This window comes from Urocitellus parryii, chromosome 1 (assembly GCF_045843805.1).
Source record: "Urocitellus parryii isolate mUroPar1 chromosome 1, mUroPar1.hap1, whole genome shotgun sequence".
NCBI lineage: Eukaryota > Metazoa > Chordata > Mammalia > Rodentia > Sciuridae > Urocitellus > Urocitellus parryii.
The window spans coordinates 278,098,666-278,115,393 of NC_135531.1; the positions used below are offsets into that span (position 1 = coordinate 278,098,666).

Consider the following 16,728-nt stretch of genomic DNA (forward strand, 5'->3'; position numbering starts at 1 on the left):
GCTGGGGCTCAGCGTTAGAGCTCTCACCTAGCATGTGCAAGGCTCTAGGTTCCAAACTCAGCACAACATAAAAATAAATAAATAAAGGTATTGTGTCCAACTACAACTAAAAAAAAAATTTTAGAAATAAAATAAAGAAAAGTGCTCTAGTATTTTTCTGCATCTTCTCAATTTCTTGATAATTTTCATGTACATGAAGATCTCTAATACAAAATTTATATCTACTTTTAAAAAATAGTGTGCAATAATAGACTGGACATTGTGTACATGAGCTTGCATTTTTCATTTGCCAACAGATATTTGACATGTTCAGCAGCCAGTGTGTATGGATGTAACGTTTTCATTTGTTGATAGCATTAAAATCTTGAGTTAGTATCTTTCTAAGTTTACCCAACCAATGGTGATAGATAATGAAGCCTTTTCTCCTTTTGACTTTATGACCAGAAGTTTTGTAAGCATTTAAAATATTTTCTTTGCCTTCAAATATTTCCTTGTTTTTGCTTTTATCTCAGAAGGAGGCCAGCATCGTAAGCATAGAGTTGCTGAGTTTGATGGTATCCATATGTTACATGTGTATACCCACGTTGTGGTTATAGTTTTGCCATATTTTTCTAGCATCAGATGTCAAACTTTAAAAGTTTGTTAACTTTAACAAATTTATAATTTTAAAATGTGGTAATTTTCTGGGAAAAATACTATGTGTATCTCCTGCACTTTTTACATTCTATTTTCATAGATATATTGGCCATTTGCATATCCTCATTTGTAAATTACATATTCACATTTGTTAATACTTTTAAACAGGGCCTTTTGCTTTTTTATAATGAATTCCTATAAAGTTCTTTTCTATTAGGAATATCAACACTTAACCTTTTTAAATATGTAGAGTGCAAATAACTTTTCATTGGCTGTTTTTTCATCTTTGTCACACAGTATTTTCACTTAAAAAGTTTTTTTTTGAAGTTGTAAATGGAAAACATGCCTTTATTTTATTTGATTATTTTCGTGTGGTGCTAAAGATCAAACCCAGTGCCTCACAAGTGTTAGGCAAGTGCTCTGCCACTGAGCTACAGCCCCAGACCCCAGTGTTTTCCCATTAAGTAGTTAAATTGTTTAACTTCCATTTACTGGTTTCTGGATTTCAAATTGCTTACATCTTTCAGGTCTAGCATATATAAACAATAAAGTCCTCCAATACTGATGACATTATTTTTAGTGAGATCTTTAATTTATACACAATACGGATCTAATTTTAATTATTTTCTCAAAGTATAGTCCATTGTCCCGCAACTGTTAGAATAATTCCATTCTTTATCTATGGAATTGAAATGTATCTTTATCAAGTTTTAATTTTCTATGTTCTTTGTATCTGCTTCTGAACTCTGTTTTGTCCTACCAACTTATTTACCCATTCATGCTGTGATGCCATGTTTTGATTAAGTAACTTTTTAGTAAGTTTTAATATCTGTAAGTCAATCCTTATAGTTATTATTTTTATTTCTGAATTTCTCATAATGTATTCTCCTTCATATAATTGAAAATTATTTTGTTTCATTCTAAGAAATAAAAACAAACCATTAGGGACTCTCTTAATATTACATTAAATATTCTTCTGGTTAAAAAGTGATTGACATGCTTTGCTTTTTGCTTTTGTCCTCTTGTTTAGGATAATGTAATACATTTAATTTATTCACATATATTCTTTAATGCCCCCTTGGTAAAAAGTCATATTATTTATGTAAGCATTTTTCTTAAAATATATTCCCAGGCATTTTGCTATCTTTGAAACATTTTTCCCCAGGCAATTTCTATTTCCATTTTTGTAGTGTTTGTTGGTAAAGTGCATCTTTGGATTTTCTTCATTTATGTTGTATGTACTCATATTTCTAATTTCTCTTATGATTTCTTGAGATTCTGCCTCTGCAAGTAATTTGTTCCATGATTTTTGTACTACTTGAATTAGTCAGCTTCATGTTACTGTTATGAAATACCCAAGGCAATTAACCTATTTAGAGAAAAGATTTGTTTTTGGCTACTGGGTCTAAAGTTTTCAGTCTCACATTGAGTGGTCCCATCACTTTGTATCTCTGGTTTGAGTGGCACATTGTGGAAGTCTTGGTGGGGTAAACTATGCACCTCAGGAGCCTGGATGCAAAGAGCAAGATATGAAGGGGCTGGCATTCCACAATGCCCTTCAAGTACACACCCCAATGACCTAAGGACCTCCCTTGAGCTCCCCCACTGCTCTAAGGTTCTATCACCTCCCAAGAGCATCACCATGGGGGCCAAGCCATTAACACTAGATCTTTAGGATTCAAACCAAAGAATGACTTATTTTGTTTATTGGAGCATATATTTCCAAACACTGTGTAATGAAACAGCATGTCTAGGCAGTTTAAATTGGGATTCAATCATTGAGACTTGTAAAATCCTGACCAATACAAGAATTAATAATATTGGTATGTACATAGTAATAAATGTTCCATACCTGATGTCTCACTTCAGTTTTTTATGGATGGATTATTCATTTCTATTGGCTATTGTACCGTCTTCCATGTTCAAAAGACCTTATAGCAGAATCAGATTCTCTTGACATATTTTTAGGGGTTTAGTGAGAATCTTTTCAGCCTACTGATGGGTTATTTGGAATGGGTTGAGGAGGATAACTTCCTGCCCTGGAGGTTCATTGGACAACTCTGTGGTTGGGCTGGGACACCCAGGTTAGGGACTCAAGGTAGGATGATTTTCCTTCATGCTTCAGAAGGTAAGGAGCTCAACTTTGTGAGTATTCTGTGGGATTGTCAGATACCTCTGTTCAAGTGCCGCAACAGGCAGCAAACTGTGGTACCACCAAGATCTTTTCTGAGCCCTATGACCTCTGCCTCCTTTTTTGTTTCTACCTGACCACAAGTAGATTAGACATTGCTGCAGTCTGGCTGGACAAAATAACCGGGAGGTGACAAGCAACTTGAAGGTTGAAGGGGGAACTGCTTTATTGCGAGACAGCAGAGGTATATATACCTAACTGATTACACACAGCTTGACTCAATTAGCATCATCCAGATACAGCAGTCAGCCAATAAGGAATCCCCACCATCTTAATGGCTCAGTGGCATTGCCTCACAAACCACTCCTCCTGGCATACTGCCAGGCACCATCTTGACTTGATTGCGGCTCCCAACATCTCCCCACTTTTGTTTTATTAAACAACAAGTATGTGGTTTAGGGACTGTGCCTGTTTTAGGTTGTCCAATACTACATATGGTCCTTACCTGTCATTGGATGGTCTGACCTCAAATCGTCAGCCTCCTGGCTTAGGTTGGTACCATTGTAATTGGATCTTACTCGTCTTTGACTACCGGCCCAATATATTTAGCCATACTTGTGGATCTGTGTAATCTATACAAACACCATAAACAACCTGCCACAAGCAGAAGGAGGAGAATACAAAATGCCACAATACCAAGCCATTGATGGCTCCAAGTGGAAAGCCCTTGGAAAAATTGTACCACCAATGACACTGTCAGCAAAGATACCCTGGTACTATTACAATTTGTTGTATCAATAGATTAGCTCATGATGCATATAAGTGATACACAGTCCAGGCAAGTTCTGTAAGCAGCTTAAAGCAGAGGAATCTATTAATATGTCTATTTCTTCTTAAAGTAAATCCACTCTTTGGTTGAGCATCAGAATTCCATTTTTAAGATGATCATTAATAATGTTTTGTATTTGTAAAGCTTGTGCTACTTGTTGAGTTACATTATTCATTGATGCAGCAGTTTATACAGTTTGTGTGATAGCTATTGCAGAAGCTGCTGCAGCAGCAGCAGAAACAGCAACAGCTGTGATGATGGTAGCTGTAATTCCGAAGTCTCATTTGGTTTTCAGTAATACTGGAAATTCTTCTATTTTTGTATGGGTTTGAAGGTATTCCCACAAGTAAGCCTCAAGGTTTTTACATTTGAAATAGGCCTCAGTGGTGCTCATTATTCATTAGCCTCCAGGTGTGGGAGAACCATTGTTGCAGATGTAAGGATAGCTAAACTGGAGTTCTGGATATTAGCTGTTATGGATTTGAGCGAAATCATCTTCTTTTTGGTCTGTAGAAATCGCTTTAGTTAGTCTCTCTGGAATCTGACTTGATTGCAGCCCCAACAAGACATACCTTTCCATGTTCTCTGTGAGAAGAGACAAAAATGGGCTTCTTGGGAAGCTTCTTGCAGTGTTAGGATAGCTGGATGACTGTCTTTCTCTTTTCCCCAAGAAAATCCTTCACAACTGGTGATGTGCCAATTTGGGGTAGGCAGTGGGGTAGCACAATTGGAGTGAAAACATTCTTTTTTTACCCTTCTAATTTGGACTTTATTAAGTTCTGTGGACCATAAACATGTTTCAGGCTTCTTTCTAAGTTCTGGGGTTTACAAAAGGCTGTTCTAGACAGTGGGTAGATACAGGGTGAACATTCTTCAAGGGGGAGGGGCGCCTGAGTTGTCCTAAATTTCCTTCTTGCAGACATCACTCTAATCATTTTTATTTCTCAAGGACAATCATCTGAAAGTGCCCAAGTGACAAAGGTAATAGCTGATGAAACAAATGTCGAAGAACAGTTAGGGTCCTGGAAGAAGCCATCATATGTTCTAACTAGGACGATAGACCTAGGTTGGCTGTAGAATTCCTCTCTAAATGCTTTTCAGGGTGTTCTCTGAAAAGGACCACCAGGTTCACTCATGAAGGTATCTGGAAACTTCCACAAAGTGATTGGGTCTGATGCAACAAATATTCCCTGTGTACTGTGTGTATTATACTATGTATAAGCCATAGTGTGGATCCTTTAGAAGAGTGTGAAAACATTAAGTCATATCCCATGACTCAAGGGGCACCCAGTAGAGTGTGGATGACAATACATAGATTCTTGAATGACAGTCCTTTGATGATTGTGGTGAGCTTTTAGCAGAGGCTTAAATCCCTGGCTAGGACTTAAAAGCATGTGAGAAAGAACAAGGCATTTCATCAGAATGCTCTGGCAAGCTTGGGCAGTGGACTATCCATAGCATTGGACATATCAAGGGGAAATTATTTAAAATAGATGATCATATGATCAAGAATATGAATAACAATAAATGCTGGTGAGGATGTAGGGTAAAAGGTACACTTGCACATTGTTGGTGGCACTACAGACTAGTTTAACCACTCTGGAAAGCAGTATGGAGATTCCTCAAAAAATTAGGGATGGAGCCACCATATGATGCAGCTTGCCATGCTCCTTGGTATTTTCCCCAGAGATCTAAAATCAGTATACTACATCAATATAGCCACCTCAATATTTATAGCAGCACAATTCACAGTAGCTAAATTATGGAATCAAGAAATTGTGGTACATATATATGTATATGTATATATATATATCCTATTCAGCCATTAAAATAAATGAAATTATGGCATTTGCTGTTAAATGGATGGAAATGGAGAATATCATCCTGAGTGAAATAAGCCAAACTCAGAAACTCAAAGGTCAAAAGTTTCCTCTCATATGTGGAAGTTAGAGTAAAATAAAGGAAAGGGAGAGGGAAGGATAGGATAATAAAAAGAACCCATCAAATATAAATAAATAAATATGTGAGTGAAAGGAAGTCTAGTAGAGCAGAGGAAGGAGAACCAGAGAGGGGGAGGACTGGAGGGAAAAGGGGGAGAGAAAAGAGGGGATCATGGTCTGGAATGGATTTATATGCTGTCTGAGTTTGCCGGGATGACCCAAATACTATGTATATCTATAAAGCTCTAATAAAAAACAAACAAATCTCCAGCCTTCAGCAGAGTAATGAATGATAGGCAGTTACATATATTTTGTTAAGCAAAGTCATACATTTAATAATTACTATTAATATTGAGTAGCCATGCATTAATTCTGATTTTCACAAAGTCCAACAAGGTGTATCATGTTCTCCCCATTTTATGGATGACAAAAATAAACCTCCAGAATTCATTGACCTGATATAATAAAGAGCTAGTAAATACAAAAATAAATAAAACAGATGATTGTCACCTTCCACCAAATCCCCTGACTGATCCATGTAGCCTCATGTTGTTGGCCTCATGTTAGCATTTCAGAGGCCTCAGAATGGTGAGAGAGAAAACAGGACAAGCAGCAATGCCTATCCATGGCAGAGTGGTTTGTGAACAGCACTCAATGCCTGTGAGGAGCTCAGGCCACCAGTGTTTCCTTGAAACCTGGATCAGTTCTCAGCAAGGGCCCTTGCTGATCTAAAGATAAAATCCACATTTTGCTTTAGGATAAATGTGATAAGTGCAAGCTTGAGTCAAATTAACTTTCATTTTTATCTCTCTGAGTCCTCAAGGTCCAAACACCTTGCCTAGTGACTCCTGTTTCTAAAGTCATGTTGCAACAGGGCATGATTCTCCTCAAGGCAGAGATCACGAAGCTACTCCTCTCTGGAAAACCGACTGGTAGACACCTCAGCAAATGCTGCTCATTTATTATTGCTCTTCTGAGTAAACAGTTGGCCGTGGGTGTAAATTATTTTAATGAACTTATGAATACACACCCTCTCCTGACACAGATTTTGTGCCTGTACTTCTTCTGCCTACTGTAGTCCCTGAGCATAGAATCCAAGCAGCTGGATTGTGGGGGCTCAGCTATCCCATGGCTCCTGCTCTTTTGCCTGCCGCCCTTCCTCTGTGTGTGTGTCTGCTGCTGGCATCTGGCTCTGCCCAGGCAGGCAAGTTGCTGGTGGTGCCCATGGATGGCAGCCACTGGTTTACCATGCTGTCAGTGGTGGAGAAACTCGTCCACAGAGGGAATGAGGTGGTTGTTGTCATGCCAGAGGTGAGTTGGCAACTGGGACAGTCATTGAATTTTACGGTGAAGACTTATTCAACTTCTTACACTCTGGAGGACTTGGAACACGCGTTCAAAGTTTTCGTTGAGACTCAAATTAAAAATCCGGACCAACGTTTATTGTCTACGTTATTTGGTTCGTCCAATGGTTTTTTTGAACTACATTTTACCCATTGTAGGAGTTTGTTTAATGACAAGAAGTTAGTAGAGTACTTAAAGGAGAGCTCTTTTGATGCAGTGTTTATGGATCCTTTTGACGTGTGTGGTCTAATCATTGCCAAGTACTTTTCACTCCCATCTGTGGTCTTCACCAGGGGAGTGTTCTGCCATTACCTTGAAGAAGGTGCTCAGTGCCCCAGTCCTCTGTCCTACATTCCCAGACTTTATTTTGGTTACTCAGATGCCATGACTTTCAGGGAGAGAGTACAGAACCTTATAAACCACTTGGGGGAGCATTTATTTTGCCCATATTTTTTAAAAACCACCTTGGAAAGCGCCTCTGAAATTCTCCAAGCCCCTGTCACACCATATGATCTCTTCAGCCAAGTATCTATTTGGTTGCTGCGAACTGACTTTGTTTTAGACTATCCCAGACCTGTGATGCCCAACATGATCTTCATTGGTGGAATCAACTGCCACCAGGGGAAGCCACTGGCCAAGGTAGGTGTGTCTCCCTTAGCACACGGAGGGAACCCAGGCTTTGGGCGTTAAGAAAGATTCCGTCCTGAGCTGCGATTAGTTATTTATAGTTGGTCTGTTTGGAATTTCTTCCTGGTTCAACAGGTTATTTTGTGCCATCTGCTCTTAAAGGCCTCTCAGTGTCAGGGAAGGGAGAAGTAGGGTCCCCATAGTTTGCTGGGCCATTAGGTTTTACAAGATGAGAGGAGTGACATGGAGTATTTTAAAAGATGGTTCAATATAGTTTTGAGAATCTGGATGCTGGAGTCATCCAATCTTGAGTTCATAGATTTCCCAGCCCTAAGAGTTACATACCCTTGGGTAAAAACCTCAGTTTCTAATTTGAATGAATGGAGGTAAAACAGTACACCACACAGAGCTGCTATCCAGGTGAACTATGATAATGCATGCAGACTGTCTGGTATATGGCAATGAATTGACAGTAGCCATTATTAAGTGGATGATGTGTACTTTCAAGCATGATTATTTCTATCCTCCACAGTGGTGGTAAATTAACCATGCCTTCAGACTCTCTTCAAAACACCTTCATCAGATGTCAACAATTCTCCTTTTGTTGTGAGCCTCCCATGAATTATTGAAACTTTTGGTGAGTGACCTGTTCCTCCCAGGGAGAGTTTACAAAGGACATATAACAAATGTTATATTTGTATAATGCTGCACTTTGGTCAGAATTATTTGTAGCACCTATGTTGCAGATGATGCAACTGAGGCACCAGAGGTTGATTGAATCACCGATGGTTATACTTCTGGTAAACGAGAGAGCCTGATTCAAAATCTGGACATTCTTTTAAAAAATAGTGCATAATCCACATACTATAAAGTCCACATTTTGAAAATATACAATTCAGTGGTTTTCAGTGTGTTTGCAGATATCTCAACCCCTACCTCTACCTAATTCCAGATCATTTTCTTCCCACTGAATAGAATGTTCTGTTATATGCCTTTGGTCTTAAGTGTCATTCAAGTCCAGTGTCTCCCTATTACTTCTGTGTTTGGATTCACGTCTGGTTCTTATTTTGTGTCTCAGATTTACATTTGGCTCTTTTTTTATGTCTCTGCTGTCCAACTTGCTTTTTTTCATGTACTGTTTCCCAGATGTCATTAAATTTTCTGTTCACATATTCGTATAGTTTGTTGAACTTTGTATTATTCTGAAGTCTTTGTCAGTTGTTTCCTAATCTTGGTTTCTTTGGTGTCTATTATTGAAACTTTATTAGTTTCTTTTGGCAGTATCATGATTTGATGATTCCTTGTAATACTCGCGTTTTTTGTATTGTTGTCTACTCATTGGAAGAGTCAGCCCCCTCTTGTGGAATGCAGGGGTGTTCTTTGGCAGGGATAGTTCTGTACTTCTAGTGTATAATTCTGGAAGGTCCAGCTAATACCACCCTGGGCATGAAGGGATTATTCTTTCTTTAAACTCAATTATTTCCACATTCCTATACTTATCTCAGTAGACTAGTGCCCTAGGAGAAAGGTGCCTGGGTCAAATGGTACAGGCATATTGCATATTCCTGGATGACTGGGCCTCTGCCTTTGCATTTATCTTGGGTGGGTCTGCTGACCAGGTTCTACTAACAGGTGGAGCTGCTGGCTGGATATAATGATGGCTTCTGTTCAGGCCATTCTGAAGATCTATTCCCTGTTTGGACAATTACAGTGTTTGAGATGTCTACTTGGACAGGATTGAAGCCTCTCACACTTATTCATTAAAATAGAATAAGTGTCAGGCTAGACACAATGTTCTTTACTTTGTATTTTTCACTTGCAAATAAATCATAGATATCATTAAAAGCCAATAATCACAGATTTCACATGTTCTTTTAATAATCATATAATTTCTTTATTTTGAATGTACCTTAGTTTTTTTAACCAATCTGTATTGATAGATATTTAGGGTTTTCTTTGCTCTCATGAACAACACTGTGGCAAACATTTGTAAATACTTTGTTTGAACTCAACTATTTCTACATTCATGTCCTTATCTTAGTAGACTAGTGCCCTAGGAGAAAGGTGCCTGGGTCAAAAGGTATAGGCATATTATATTTTGATAAACTTGAGAAACCAATTTCAAATCTTGAGCCACCTCACACTAAGATCAATGATATATGAGAGTCGTACTTTTCCCATACCCTCCAGCTCAAGATGTGGTCCAACTTTTAAAATTTGGTTAATTTGGGGGGCAATAGTATTGAGTGTAGCTGCTTCAATTTTCACTTCCTATTTTTATAGGTGTATTGATCATTTGCATTTTCTTTTATGAATTATAGAATCACATTTTAAAATCATTTTTATATGGCTATATATCTTTTTGTAACTAATTGCTATAAACCTTTTGAGTACTAGGTTAAGACAGCTTTTTCCTATATGTGCTGAAAATATTTTTATATTGATTGTTCTTCACCTTTTGTCACTTTCACTTTTGGAGATTCAACCTGTTAAATTTATTTATTTTTATTTTTTTATTTTTATTTTTTTTGGGGGGGTTCAAAAAATCAGTGGGCTGATTTTCTTTTTTTTTTTTTATTGATTGTTCCATACATTACAGAGCTCTTGATAAATCATCTTTCATACATTTGACTCCATTGGGTTTTGAACTCCCATTTCTACCCCAAATACAGATAGCAGAATCACATCTGTTACATACTCACATTTTTACCTAATGGCATATTAGTGACTGTTTTAATCTGCTACCTTTCCTAACCCCTACTATCCCCCCACCCCTCCCCTCCCACCTTACCTCTCTGCCTCCTCAGCTGTTGTTCAATTCTCTCCCTTTTTTTCCCCATCCCCCTTGCCCATCCTAACCTCTTATACTTTTGTGTATCATTGAAGGTCTCCTACCATTTGCATATCCTTTCCCTTCTCTCTCCCTTTCTCTCCCCCCATTCGTCTTTGTTTACTGTTAGTCTTTTCCTCATGCTCTTCCTTCCTGTTCTGTTCTTAGTTGCTCTCTTTATATCAAAGAAGACATTTGGCATTTGTTTTTTAGGGCTTGGCTAGCTTCACTTAGCATAATCTGCTCTAATGCCATCCATTTCCCTCCAAATTCTATGATTTTGTCATTTCATAGTGCTGCATAATACTCCATTGTATATAGATGCCACATTTTTTTTATCCATTCATTTATTGAAGGGTATCTAGGTTGGTTCCACAGTCCAGCTATTGTGAATTGTGCCGCTATAATCATTGATGTGGCCGTATCCCTATAGTGCGCTCTTTTAAGGTCCTCAGGGAATAGTCCGAGAAGGGCGATAGCTGGGTCAAATGGTGGATCCATTCCCAGCTTTCCCAGGAATCTCCATACTGCTTTCCAAATTGGCCTCACCATTTTGCAGTCCCACCAGCAGTGTACAAGTGTACCCTTTTCCCCACATCCTCGCCAACACTTATCGTTGTTTGACTTCATAATGGCTGCCAATCTTACTGGAGTGAGATGGTATCTTAGGGTGGTTTTGATTTGCATTTCTCCGATTGCTATGATGGTGAGCATTTTTTCATGTACTTGTTGATTGATTGTATGTCCTCCTCTGAGAAATGTCTGTTCAGGTCCTTGGCCCATTGGTTGATTGGATTATTTGTTATCTTATTATTTAATTTTTTGAGTTCTTTGTACATTCTGGATATTAGGGCTCTATCTGATGTGTGGGGGGTAAAAATTTGTTCCCAGGATGTAGGCTCTCTATTTACCTCTTTTATTGTTTCTCTTGCTGAGAAAAAACTTTTTAGTTTAAGTAAGTCCCATTTGTATATTCTTGTTGTTAACTCTTGGGCTATGGGAGTCCTATTAAGGAATTTGGAGCCCGACCCCACAATATGTAGATCGTAGCCAACTTTTTCTTCTATCAGACGCAGTGTCTCTGGTTTGATATCTAGCTCCTTGATCCATTTTGAGTTAACTTTTGTGGCTGGTGAGAGAAAGGGATTCAATTTCATTTTGTTGCATATGGATTTCCAATTTTCCCAGCACCATTTGTTGAAGATGCTATCCTTCCTCCATTGCATGTTTTTAGCCCCTTTATCAAATATAAGATAGTTGTAACATTGTGGATTAGTCTCTGTGTCCTCTATTCTGTACCATTGGTCCCCCCGCCTGTTTTGGTACCAGTACCATGCTGTTTTTGTTACTATTGCTTTGTAGTACAGTTTGAATTCTGGTATCGCTATACCTCCAGATTCACACTTCCTGCTTAGAATTGCTTTTGCTATTCTGGGTCTTTTGTTTTTCCATATGAATTTCATGATTGGTTTATCTATTTCTACAAGAAATACCGTTGGGATTTTGATTGGCATCGCATTAAACCTGTAGAGCACTTTGGGTAATATCGCCATTTTGATGATGTTAGTTCTGCCTATCCATGAACAGGGTACATTTTTCCATCTCTGAGATCTTCTTCTATCTCTCTCTTTAGGGTTCTGTAGTTTTCATTGTATAAATCTTTCACCTCTTTTGTTAGGTTGATTCCCAAGTATCTTATTTTCTTTGAGGATATTGTGAATGGAGTGGTTTTCCTTATTTCCATTTCAGAGGTTTTGTTGCTGATATACAGAAATGCCTTTGATTTATGCGTGTTGATTTTATAACCTGCCACTTTGCTGAATTCATTTATTAACTCTAGCAGCTTCTTTGTAGACCCTTTAGGGTCTGTTAAGTATATTATCATGTCATCCGCAAATAGCGATAATTTAACTTCTTCTTTTCCTATTTTTATGCCTTTAATTTCTTTCGTATGTCTAATTGCTCTGGCCAGTGTTTCGAGAACTAAATTGAATAGAAGTGGTGATAGAGGGCACCCCTGTCTTGTTCCAGATTTTAGAGGGAATGCCTTCAGTTTTTCTCCATTTAGGATGATGCTAGCCTGAGGTTTAGCATATATAGCTTTTACAATGTTGAGGTAAGTTCCTGTTATCCCTAGTTTTTCTAGTGTTTTGAACATAAAGGGATGCTGTACTTTGTCAAATGCTTTTTCTGCATCTATCGAGATGATCATATGGTTCTTGTCTTTAAGTCTATTGATGTGGTGAATAGCATTTATTGATTTCCGTATATTGAACCAGCCTTGCATCCCAGGGATGAATCCTACTTGGTCATGGTGCACAAGTTTTCTGATATGTTTTTGTATTCGATTCACCAGAATTTTATTGAGAATTTTTGCATCCAAGTTCATTAGAGATATTGGTCTGTAGTTTTCTTTCTTTGAAGTATCTTTGTCTGGTTTTGGGATCAGAGTGATGTTGGCCTCATAGAATGAATTTGGAAGAGCTCCTTCTTTTTTTATTTCTTGAAATAGCTTGAAAAGTATTGGTATTAATTCTTCTTTGAAGGTTTTGTAGAACTCCGCTGTATACCCATCTGGTCCAGGGCTTTTCTTGGTTGGTAGTCTTTTGATGGCTTCTTCAATTTCTTCCTTTGTTATTGGTCTGTTTAAATTTTGTGTGTCTTCCTGTCTCAGTCTGGGCAAATCATATGCCTTAAGAAATTTATCGATATCTTCACTATCTTCTATTTTATTGGAATATAGGGTTTCAAAATACTTTCTAATTATCTTCTGTATTTCTGTAGTGTCTGTTGTGATCTTGCCTTTTTCATCCCATATGTTAGTAATTTGAGTTCTCTCTCTTCTTCTTTTCGTTAGTATGGCTAAGGGCTTGTCTATCTTATTTATTTTTTCAAAGAACCAACTTTTAGTTTTATCTATTTTTTCAATGGTTGTTTTTGTTTCAATTTCATTGATTTCTGCTCTAATTTTAATTATTTCTTGTCTTCTACTACATTTGCTGTTGTTTTGCTCTTCCTTTTCTAGATTTTTGAGGCGTAGTGTGAGTTCATTTATTTGTTGGTTTTTTCTTTTTTTGAGGAAAGAACTCCAAGAAATGAATTTCCCTCTTAAAACTGCTTTCATTGTGTCCCATAGATTCTGGTATGTTGTGTCTGTATTATCATTTGACTCTAAGAATTTTTTCATCTCCTTTATGTCTTCTGTAACCCATTGATCATTCAATAACATATTGTTCATTTTCCATGTGGTGTAGGGTTTTTCCTTCCTTCTTTTATCATTGATTTCCAATTTCATTCCATTATGGTCAGATATGGTGCATGGTATTATCTCCACACCTTTATATTTACTAAGAGTTGCCTTATGGCACAATATATGGTCTATCTTTGAGTAGGATCCATGTGCTGCTGAGAAGAACGTGTATCCACTTGATGATGGTTGATATATTCTATATATGTCGATTAAGTCTAGGTTGTTGATTGTGCTGTTGAGTTCTATAGTTTCTTTATTCAGTTTTTGTCTAGAGGATCTGTCTAATGGCGAGAGCGGTGTGTTGAAGTCACCCATAATTATTGTGTTGTAGTCTATTTGACTCTTGAACTTGAGGAGGGTTTGTTTTATGAACGTTGCAGCTCCATTGTTTGGTGCATACACATTGATAATTGTTATGTCTTGTTGGTGGATGGTTCCTTTTATATATAGTGCCCTTCTTTATCCTTCTTGATTAACTTAGGTTTGAAGTTGATTTTATTCGATATTAGTATGGCCACTCCTGCTTGCTTCTGAGGGCCATGTGAGTGGTATGATTTTTCCCAACCTTTTACCTTCAGCCTGTGTATGTCTTTTCCTATCATATGAGTCTCCTGAAGGCAGCATATTGTTGGATTTATTTTTTTGATCCAGGTTACTAGCCTATGTCTCTTGATTGGTGAGTTTAGGCCATTAACATTTAGGGTTACAATTGAGATATGATTTGTACTTCCAGTCATGCTTCTTTATTTATTTATTTTAGTTTGGCTAATTTTACTTTTTGGTTATTTTCCTCCCCCTTTACTGAGCTACTTCCTGCTATTGGTTTTGTGCACTATTTTTCAATTCCTCTTCTTGTAGTATTTTGCTCAAAATACTTTGCAGTGCTGGTTTTCTTGCTGCAAATTCTTTTAGCTTTTGTTTATTATGAAAGATTTTAATATCGTTGTCAAATCTGAAGCTCAATTTTGCTGGATACAGTATTCTTTGTTGGAATCCATTATTTTTCAGTGTTTGAAATTCATTGTTCCAGGATCTTCTCGCTTTCAAAGTCTGTGATGAGAAATCAGTTGTTAACCTAATTGGTTTACCCCTGAATGTAATCTGCCTCTTTTCTCTCGTAGCTTTTAATATTCTCTCCTTGTTCTGTATGCTGGCTATCTTCATTATTATGTGTCTTGGAGTTGGTCTATTATGGTTTTGAATGTTTGGGGTCCTGTAGGCTTCCAGGATTTGGCAATCCATTCTATCTTTCATCTCTGGGAAGTTTTCTACAATTATTTCATTTAATATGTTGTCCATTCCTTTGGTTTGAATCTCTGTGCCTTCTTCTATCCCGATGACTCTCAAATTTGGTTTTTTTATGACGTCCCATATCTCTTGAATAGATTGCTCGTGGGTTTTAAGCATCTTTTCTGTGTTGACTATACTCTTTTCAAGTTGATAAACCTTGTCTTCATTATCTGATGTTCTGACTTCTACTTGATCAAGTCTATTTGTAATATTCTCGTTTGAATTTTTAATTTGGTTTATAGTTTCCTGCAATTCTAAGATTATTGTTTTTTTTTTTTAAGATTTCTATCTCCTGGTAGAGCTCGTTCTTTGCCATTTGAATTTGTTTGTTTAATTCATTTTCAAAATATACTTTTATTTCTTGGACTTGCTGTCTCACGTCCTCTCTAATATTCCTTTCCATTTGAGTTAGGTATTTCTTGAGTTCTTTCCCTATCCCTGCTTCTGATGTTTCTATGTCCTCCTGTAGCATTAAGTTGTCTTGCATTGTTTGTACGCCTTTTTTCCCTTGTTTTCTCATGTTGTCCACGTTACTTTCCAGCTCTTTTTGATTGTCATGTTTCTGCTCTCTTCTATAGCTTTGTTTTGGTTCTGTATTACTCTGATGTCTCTCCTTTGTGTTGTTAAACTATGCCTGCTAACTTGGATTCCGCTGGGAGGGAATTCCGATGTCCGAGCTCCAGTGACGACACTACTCTGCTATGGCGGGCCCCAGGCTCCTTGCCAGGGTGCCCTAATGGCGGGTGTGACTGGACTATCTCTGTTTGGTTTCAGTTCCCAGTCGTGGTAGGCGGGCGGTCTCCAGCTGCCCAGTATCCCAGGCCGCTGGTAGGTGATCGGTCGCCTGTGGGCGGCGTTCTCCTACCGCCCAGTTACGCAGGCAGTGGGTGAACTGTCGCCGGCGGGCCTGCGGTTACCAGCCGCCCACTCGCCAGGGTCTTGCCTCTAGTCTCCTGGTTTCTCCTGCTAGTCTTGGTTTCTCCTGTTTTGTTATTGCAATCTGTCGGAGAGTGGTGGTGGATACTTCAGCTTTCCAAGATGGTGGCCGCTGATTGCCTCGGTGGAGTGTCTGCTGTTTTGATGTTGTAGTCTGTTTTGATGTTGCAATCTGTCGGAGATTGGTGGTATATCCTTCAGCTTTCCCGGATGGTGGCTGCTGACTGCCTCGGTGGAGTGTCTGCTGTGGGGGATGGGACTGTACCGCTTCCTTCCCCTTCTGAAATCCCGTACTTGGCCCAAGGGTCAGTGTGGGCTTGGCTGGCGGGATTCCACCTAATGTCAGTCACTAATCTCCCTGCTTGCTAATTAATCGCTTCTCTGCGGCGCCACGCCTTCTGTAGCTGCAGGGCAGGCCGCGCGAGTCAGTCGGCCTGGATCTCCGGGGTCCTGCTGTTGGCTGTTGGGATCCCCAGCACTCTATCACTTTGACTTTTTCTGCTTGCCCCTCCCCCAGCGCTGGCTAGCCAGGTTTCGTTTTGGCTGCTGCTGGGAGGAGGGGTTGGAGGTCAGTGTCTCTAGTTTCCCCCTAGTCTTTATGCAGGCTCACTTGGATACTCCCTCCCCCGGAAAGCCTAGGAGAGATGTTATGCGAATTCCCCCATGTCTGAGGGGTGAGCTGAGTGACACACACCTGTTTTGATGTTGTAATCTGTCGGAGAGTGGCGGTGTATCCTTCAGCTTTCCCGGATGGTGGCCGATGACTGCCTCGGTGGAGTGTCCGCTGTGGAGGATGGGACTGTACCGCTTCCTTCCCCTTCTGAAATCCCGTACTTGGCCCAAGGGTCAGTGTGGACTTGGCTGGCGGGATTCCACCTAATGGCCCTTTTTAAATTTATTTTGAATGGTTTCTAT

At 38.8% G+C, this 16,728-nt stretch overlaps 1 protein-coding gene and 1 pseudogene across 3 annotated transcripts in view; both read left to right on the plus strand.

Annotated features, from left to right (window-relative positions):
• The window catches only part of LOC113187913 (UDP-glucuronosyltransferase 1A6), a 112,623-nt gene that overhangs the window by 42,057 nt on the left and 53,838 nt on the right, over positions 1–16,728 (plus strand). The window lies entirely within an intron of this gene.
• LOC144256863 (UDP-glucuronosyltransferase 1A8 pseudogene) lies at positions 6,665–15,768 on the plus strand (annotated as a pseudogene).